General features: G+C 35.0%; 1 long non-coding RNA gene across 1 annotated transcript; it reads left to right on the forward strand.

The window, feature by feature from the left end:
• The first annotated feature begins 6,806 nt into the window (after nucleotides 1–6,806).
• On the forward strand, nucleotides 6,807–8,145 carry LOC149198659 (uncharacterized). The gene is made up of 2 exons (XR_016253214.1): nucleotides 6,807–7,471; nucleotides 7,677–8,145. It is a non-coding gene; the product is annotated as an uncharacterized LOC149198659 (long non-coding RNA).
• Nucleotides 8,146–9,150: the final 1,005 nt, after the last annotated feature.

A 9,150-nucleotide genomic window follows, 5' to 3' on the forward strand; every position in this document is an offset into this window, starting at 1 on the left:
GAATTCCACACCTCTCCCTTAGGAGGGCACTAAGTATTTTTTAGAACTTACCACTAGGTCAAGAAGGAATTTTTTTTGGGATGGCCTTAAATCCGATATTCAAAGGTTTGTGACAGGATGTTTGGTTTGCCAACAAAATAAAGTTGAGACAATTAAGACCCCAGGTCTGTTACCACCTTTATCCATTCCAAGTCAACATTGGGAGGAGGTCTCAATGGATTTTATCACAAGTTTACCCAAGTCTGAAGGAAAGAGTGCCATCATGGTAGTAGTTCATAGACTTACCAAGTATGCACACATTTTTGCATTATCTCATCCATTTAAATCCAGTACAATTGATATTTCATTTATGGAAACAATTCAAAAGCTACATGGAAACCCAAAGATTATTGTAAGCAACAAAGATCCCATTTTCATTGGAAATTTTTGGACGGAATTATTTTATTGTTTAGGTACTCAATTAGCTCATATATCATCTTATCATCCTCAATCTGATGGGAAAACTGAGGTAGTGGACAAATGTTGGGAAGGATATATTTGTTTCTTTGTATCTGATAAACAAACATAATGGGTCAAGTGGTTACCTTTGATTGAATGGTGGTATTATGCTTCCTTTCATACTACAGTAAAAATGACCCCATTTATGGCACTTTATGGATATCATCCACTCTCCATCACATAATCTTTAAGAGAAAATTCTAAGGTTCAAATAGTGGAATATGACATCGAGCATCAACAAAAGGTTCTCCAACTCTTAAAGGATAAACTCACTTTAGCATAGAATTGAATGAAACAATAGGTCGATCATCATCGCAGCGGATTAAGTTTTGATGTAGGCAATTGTGTATTTTTACAGCTATAACCATACAAACAAATGTCCCTCAATCAAGCTAAGAGGATAATAAATTATCACCAAAGTACTATTATCCTTACAAGGTGTTTCAAAATATTGGTACTATGCCATACAAATTGGAGCTTCCTGCATCTTCCCAAGTGCACCCAATTTTCCATGTTTCATGCTTAAAGAAGGTTATATGTGACAAGCTCCTAGTTCAAGTAATATTATTAGAACTTGACAAGGAAGGAGAAAACATATTAGAACCTGAAGCAATCACTGAAATAAGAACGCAAGAGCTATGAAATCTATCAATTGCAGAGTATCTCATCAAGTGGAAGAACTTGCCCACTAGAATATTCCACATGGGAGGATGAGAATTTTATACATAAGCATCTAGAACTACTCAAGAGTTGAGGAAAACACTTTTTTGAAAGAGAGGGGCATGCTAGGTCAATATATTACTAGTGTAGCCCCTTATTATTATTTTTAGTGTAGCCCCCCTATTGTTATTGTTGTGCCCATGTAGTCTCCATATTGCTATTATTTTTCCCCCATAGAAACCCACTAAGGTTATTTTTGTGCCCTTACATTATTATTGTTATGTTGACTCTTATTATATTGTGACACCTTAGACTCGTATATATAGAAAAGAGGTATTTTCATTTGTATCATCCAAGAATTGTTCATTTATTTAATGTAAATGAGGCTTCCCCCTCAAAGAGGATAATTTTTAAGTCGTTGATCTATCTATTTGTGAGAAGGTTTCATAACACTCTCATAGCAAGGACATGCAAATGACTGGGGTCTCTTTTAGTTAGTTCAGAACTAGCGACCTCAAATTATGTGCCACTTTTTCAGGGCCACGTCTCAAGCAGCTTCCCAGAGCTTCATGAAGCTTCTGGAAATGAAAAGTTACATCGAAAAAATGATACAAATTAAAATACTTGACTGGATCCCTACAAGCCATGACATACATTTCATCAAACACGTCACAAATATGCATTCTACAGGTCATAACAACATATATGCGCATAGGGGTCTCACACTTATATGAGAATCGCTAAGAAGCATTTATGCCTTATCACATTAGCTACATTATCATCTATTAAGTCATATATTCATTATTCATTCATTTGTAAATCAAAACATGATGAGATCGATACATCATCATTATCGTAAAACATACTCATAACCAGCAATATAAGAAATAGAAATAATAAGGATACGATATCCATAAAATTCAGAGATAACCAATGCATTTACACATGAAATACCAAGGATAAGGAACTCTTATTAATGAATGAAGAAGCCAACTAGGTTTGGGACTTCCACGAACCACCCAGCCATATATTGGATGAACCAAATATTTCTTTCAGCCAATCACCCCCATGCCATATTCCAAGCATGAATGTGGGACTCATAACCAAAATAATCAACCAGGGATTCCTGGGGCTAAACCACCTCACCCTAAATCAATAGAACCAGGATTTACTACAATCCTCACTAGATCACTAAGCCCTAAACAAGCATGGATACCACCGGATTTCTCCACCTACATAACGAGAACTTTTATTGTTTCCTAGTCTCTAGGCTTTACCACAATCCACAATCAGATTCAGGGATCACTAGACCATAATAGAGACCATCCTCCAGGCTATACCATATATCCTACATTTCACCGACCAAGGATTCCTAGCCGTGATCAAGGGCACCCACTTCTAGGCTTTACCATATATCTAGCCATTCACTGGTCGAGGATTCCTAGGCCCGCTGAGGAAACACAAAATATTTCTTTACCGCAACCCACAGTCCGGTTCAAGGGTTACTATGCTAAGGCTTTACCATAATCCACAGTCATGTTCAGTGATTACTAGGCAATGTGTTCTTTCTTTCATGGATCCACATCACTTAGTTTCAAATCCATCTGGAAATCCAACTCAACAAAAACACGAGAACCCCATCAGACCATGGCTATCCAGAAATGGCAAGACTAGGCTAAAAAAAAAAACATTGTCACACCTAGAAAAACCCATGCCCATGGCAACAAGAGAACCAAGAATACACATGCATAACCATGCATGCTAAATCTAGCAAGGAAATCACACATGCAAATCGATACCTGCAAATAATTCCATTGTAGTTTCTTTATCCTACTCTTCCTTGCTTGATCTTTGCTTCCCCTTTCCTTCTCTGATTTCCTTGATCCACAATTGAAGTGCTCCAAGAAAACTCTTAAGTGTCCAAGAGTGACAGAGAGAAAGAATAAAGAGAGAGCTCCAAAACTAAACTGACAAAAGGCTACAAACTGATCCTCATAATACTTTATTAATGAGGCCTATATTTCCTTCAATTTTCCATTATTTTCATTCATTTTCCTCCTCACACGAAACCTGTCACCTTTCACCTTCCTTTTCTCCTAATTTCCTTTATTTTCATAAATAAAATTCCAATTAATGCCTCGTCCCTTTCCAAAGCCTTTTCCATTGCCTTTACCAATTTCCTTAGTCATAATAAGCCAAATCAACATCCAAGATAAGATGTTTTGCCCAACATTCAACTTCGAATAAGTGTCCCATAATCGTGGTTATTATTTTTCCTTTATTAACTTTTATTACATGGAATTTTCACTAAGGCTGTTACAGGATTCCTCTTATTTATCTGTCTGCAATAAAGCTAAACAATTGCCTCTAGACAACTATCAACATTTTCTAGTCCAAGGGGACACAAGAAGGTCTCCCTTGACACTAAATTTGATGAAATTTCCAGAAGAAGGAGGTATATCAATAAAAGTTGCAATTTCTTCAACACAAAAAATTAATCCATAAGAAACTATACATGTTTAGGTTCCTTCTCTTGAGTATTAGGAGCAAACAACTTCAGAAAATCTAGTGATTAATGATATTATCAAAGACTAGAAAATATTTGAAGAGATCACTTTAGAACCAGTTAAACCAATTGAACAGATGACAATGTTTGAAACAAGTGTTAGGGATTTTGTTGGACAATAATCAATTGATGCCTCCCCTAATACCTCAAACACTACTCTTGCACAATCAGGTGTTATTGCTAAAATGCTTATCAGTTTTAGGCATAGTGTGGAGACAATTCTAGCATATCCAAATGTTATTATTCCATTGAACATCGAAGAAATACCACCCATAGAGGTATTCTACATCCCAAAGAACAAGGCCATTTTGAAGTAGAGAAAAAGGAAAAGAAAGTTGACTGAGACAGAGGTCTAAACCAAAACAATTCTTTTACTAACAACCTCCTTAGAGATCATTGGGAAGGCACATTAGTAGCACCTGATGAGGAACTTGAGGAATTGACTCAATATGGAAGGGCTTATGTTTCTTCCAGTGTAGTTAAAGAATCAAAAGTGGGAGAATTTATCAGATAGAAAGATGAAAGAATATAGTAGCTGGAACAACATTCCTCATGGGCTCAAGCACAAATGCAAGATCAAGTTTCTCTATTTAGAGGCCAATATGAGTTTAAAATCAAACAAAGGGATGGAAATATAGGTGAATTACAAGAGAAGATAAACTAGATTGAGGAAAACACTTTAGATATTGTTAAGTTTAAGCATGAATCTCATGAGTTAAATGAACAACTTCAACATGGGTAGCAACTTCACTGCAACAAATTAAGCACAATTCAAGCTCAAGAAAAATTGTTCAATTATTTTCTTGATGATGTTATTAATATTAAAAGCCAATATGATGAAACCAAGTGCAAGCTAAAATATATTTTTCAATGGCAAGAAGATCCTAAAAGGTTCTTTCCAAACCTACCCAGGATTAATGAAATGCAAAAGTCTAAGATTCCTCATGTTTGGAAGAATAATATACCCGTGGTCAAAGAATTAGTAAAATATGATGAAAGACATTCTAATTTTGTTATTCAAACTATCACTCAATCATTTAAAGAAGAAAAAATGTTACCAAGTGATTTAGAGGAAACTCTCTTGGAAGCATAAATATTAAAAGAAAAAAGGAAAATTAACAGTTGACTTGGGAATTCCTCATAAAATGTCATGGATACCTACAAGTAGCCAAGGTAATCATTGAACAACAAACTTATTTACTTCCATCCTTGCGAGACCATGTATTTAGTCATCAAGTGAGCATTATACCTCACTCTCCTTCCGATATGGAACATCTTCTAGAAGTCTATCAGCAATGGAAAGAACCCATTGGCTCTTCATCAATAGTGGTCCTTTCGGGTTGAAGATTTCATTTCAAGTTGTAACAAAATGTCTATTCTCTTCCAATTTGTTTCTACTTTAGTTGAGAGAATATTGGAAATTTAACTATTCCCTATTTTTGTTTGAAAATGATTTAAACCACTCTCGGGCCAAAGACTAGGGGTTCTAAAATTCTGAAAGAAAAGGACCAGTTGCATTATTGTATAAGTCTCTTTTCTAATACAAGTTGAACTGCTTTTGATTCCACGTCTCAGAGAAGAAAAACAAAATTGGTACTATTATTGATTTTGTCTTATTTATATTTTTTATTGGAAACAACTTATTTTATTCATGCTTATGAGCGAAGGATTTAGTAATTCATTTATGTCTTATTATATTTGACATTTGTAAACATAACCATTTGAGATTATAAGTGATATTTGTTTCCCAAGGAAAAATCGTAATTTTATTCATAATTAGAAAAATTACATGTTGTAGATGCTAAAGAGCATATGCATAATAACCAGATCCTGATTTCTCAAGATCTATAGAAAATCATTCAGCAAACTAATCTATTCTTTTATACCTTCTTTTTTTTCCACTTTTCGCCAACCACCAGTGTTGGGTGTGGATGTTATAATAGACGTTTGATTCTCTTTTGTAGTTGTTGGTATTTCTTTGTCAGAATTAGAGCCTTTTGATCCATGTATTCATTTGTTACCACTTACCTCTTTCCCAGGGATGTGTTTCTCACTCTGCTATTGTGGGATGGTTGGCCTTGGAATTAATGTAGAGTTGTCCTCCATCTCGTCCTTTTATGAGATGTTCTGGGTGATTTGTTCATTTTTGTTTGTGTTATTTTCTGGGAGTTTTGCTTCATCTATTGCCTCTTCCATGGGTTCAATGCATTTCCAACCATTTGGATTTTGAGATTGTTTCTTAATTATTTTGGGATATTTTTTAGCTTGTGGGAATGCACTTTGAAGGTGGCTTATCTGTAGACATCCATGACAACGGAGTGTCATATTTTCATCATCTAGTGGTTTTTTCCATTGAGTATTATTGTGAACCAACTTAATGCGATCAGGTAAACCTTGGCTAAGGTCTACTTCAACACAGATTCTAGAAAAAGTAAAAATGCCTCTTGAAACTCTATCCACATCAATCTTAAGAAATTTCCCCAAGGAGTTCCCAATTCCTTCTAATACTTTGTGGTGCCAAAAATGCAGTGGTAGATTATGTATCCTGACCCATATAGGAATTTTGGATACCACCATGGTGGTAGCATCAAAACCTCGGAACCAACATGTCATGAAGATCCCTGCATTGTCCCAAAACCATGGTCCCTCATTTAGGACATAGTCCTTATCTTTTATTGTTTCAAATATGACAATAAAAAACCCCTTGGAACATAGATGAATATCACAGTTTGATGTCCATGTAGAAAATATCCATTGATGTAGAGCGTCTGATTTAGGCCAAAATCCATTAAATCTACATATGACTACTTTGGTATGGAAATCTGCATAAAGCTCATTTACCTCAGGCAAAAGGACTGTCAAGGCTGGTATCTGGGATTTCTGCTCCATGATATAGGTACCAGGTAGATTTGGAAATGGTACTAGTTTGGTTTAGGCTTCCTCCTTCCGTTTGACTATGTCCTTGAAATATCATGTACCCTTTGAGTTGGTTCCAAAGCATCATCCTCGCAATCTGAGGTTAAGGATGATGGTCGAATCAGTAGCAATGTCATAATCTGAGGTTAAGGATGATGGTCGAATCAGTAGCAATGTCATAGTCCTATAGTGTGAGGTTCTCTTGCAGTATTTTCCCTGCATGAATCAAGTTTTTCATACTTGTTGATATACCCAATTATTTTTTAATCTCGCACTCTAGATCTTGTATCCACATCCCATGTCAGATCCGCTTGTAGATAGTCTTCCGTTGTAATGTTTTGATAAATATTTGGATCAGATCCAAATCTATTGTGTCTGTATTCCTAATTGTTAGGTTTTTATCGCTCGTATCCCACAGTCAATTGTGTACTCTAATCCCAGAACTTCCATAGAAAAACCTTCTTACAAGAATTATGACACCATTATAAGATAGGACATCATAGATCCGGTATAAAAAGTGTAACCAGAGAACCTGTTTTGTCAATCTTGTGTAGGGATATGATAAGAAAAACGTGAAATTCCAATTTGCGGGTGTAGATCTTGTATCTTGAGTATATGATGTAGGTTTGGTGGAATTTTCTTCACCAAAAGTTCTTTTTTCATAGGTATCGAGAGATCCCAAGGTAAAAGTTGTGGTCCACAGGTTTTCCAAAGGAGAAGTGAACTGTTAAAGATATCCCACTTTTGATTGACTAGATCTGGAAAAGAGACGAGCAGGCAATGGCCAGATCAGCGAAGCCACCCACTGTGATGGAGGGAAAATCTGATCTGGTGAGAAACAAAGAAGACTCCCTAGATCTAGTTCTGCTTCTCCATTTTCACATCTGAATTTGCTTAGAGGATAACGATTATCTAGATCCAATCTCTTTAATCGTGAATCTATGAAGAGAATTGTTACGAGTGGATGATCTGTTACTAGATCTAGGGTTTTGTCTTCATATATGACTAAAAATATTTTGTGGCTATGTGCGGGCAGCGATATAAGTTTTGTGCCAAAGCCACCATAATCCTGAAGAGATCTAGGCCGAGTTCATGGTTGCGCATCCCTCATTTCCTTCAGTGGCTTCGCAGAAATCTAGGAAGAGAAAAAATTATGTCTTCACAGATTGGTCATTGAATCTTCTGAACGTCCGAACTTTCAGTCTCCATCCCCGCACAAGAGGTCGGTACCAGTATTCGATCCCATCAAAAATTCCTTTTATAAGATTTGTATCTGTGAGCAGTGGGATCAGTCCCTAGTGATGACGCATGACATGGATCTAATGTCTAGATCAGATCGGTTAGAGAAGAAAAATACACAGACAGAGGAAACCTAGCCATCGCACCACTTCAATATTCGGTTTTGTTATTTTATTAGAAAATTATTTTAAAATTCAATTAAACTTAATTTTATTGTAGATTTGGAAACTAATCTACCTTCCATACTTTTATCTATTTATAAGTGATATTGTTAGTATAACATTTCAATTAACTATTTAATTGAATTTTTTATCATTTACAGTTTTTTTTTAATTAAAGGATTTAAAAAATAGATCTATATCTCTAGTTATTGAGTTATCTTTCATTTCACATATGCAATTGTACCCAGGTTATATATTAAACAATAAATTTTAATTAGAATTTATTTCATTATCTCACTTTCTATATTTCTCTTTTAGTTTATATATCCTTAAGCCTCCATTCATTGGAGCAACTTCCATACAAATAACTGGACCCAATATAAAACTAGTCGGAATCACCACCCAAAGGGAAAAGAGTCTAATTTGGGGTTCTGAGTACGGGATTTCCCAAATGTTGATGAGGCCATTTCAGGCCATCAATAGGTTGTTAGTGTGACCGTATCTCATAAAGATAATTTAAGATTAAGATAAAACATGTTGATTGAATTGACAAGTGTTTTTATAGTGATTATAGGAACTATTTGTTTCATGAGATAACTCTCATACATGTATAAATATATATTTTTGTAATGAGAATTATTGAGTTGAGTGTGCATCATTGATTAATTGCTATCTTACTCCATTATTATTGAAGATTAAATCCTTAATTTCTAATTTTATATTTGTATACCTTCATTCATGCTCTATACTATCAGTGGGTGTCATATGACAAAGAAGAATAATTCTAGGCTTTTTAACTAAGAAAACCTTCAATACCAATTTTGTTAAACTTTCTTCCCTTCCTCTTCTTTCACAAGAACAAAAATAGCTTAATTCATCACAATCTTTGATCTCAATACATACTAATATAATAGAAAACCATATTTCACACTTGACATACTTATAAAATTCATGTCTAAATAGCATTTTTACAAATCATTTCCTTCGCTATTCACTCTAATTAATCACACAAGTATTTATATGATAGGACAATTGGGTTAGAATAAAAACCATAAGTATATATGGCTATAGAATGTGTGTAGATTAGAACAATATCGAGTTTAGGATAGA

The sequence above is a fragment of the Pinus tabuliformis genome, chromosome 2_1 (assembly GCF_031772625.1).
Source record: "Pinus tabuliformis cultivar Carrire ecotype Pingquan chromosome 2_1, CPIR1, whole genome shotgun sequence".
Lineage (NCBI taxonomy): Eukaryota > Viridiplantae > Streptophyta > Pinopsida > Pinales > Pinaceae > Pinus > Pinus tabuliformis.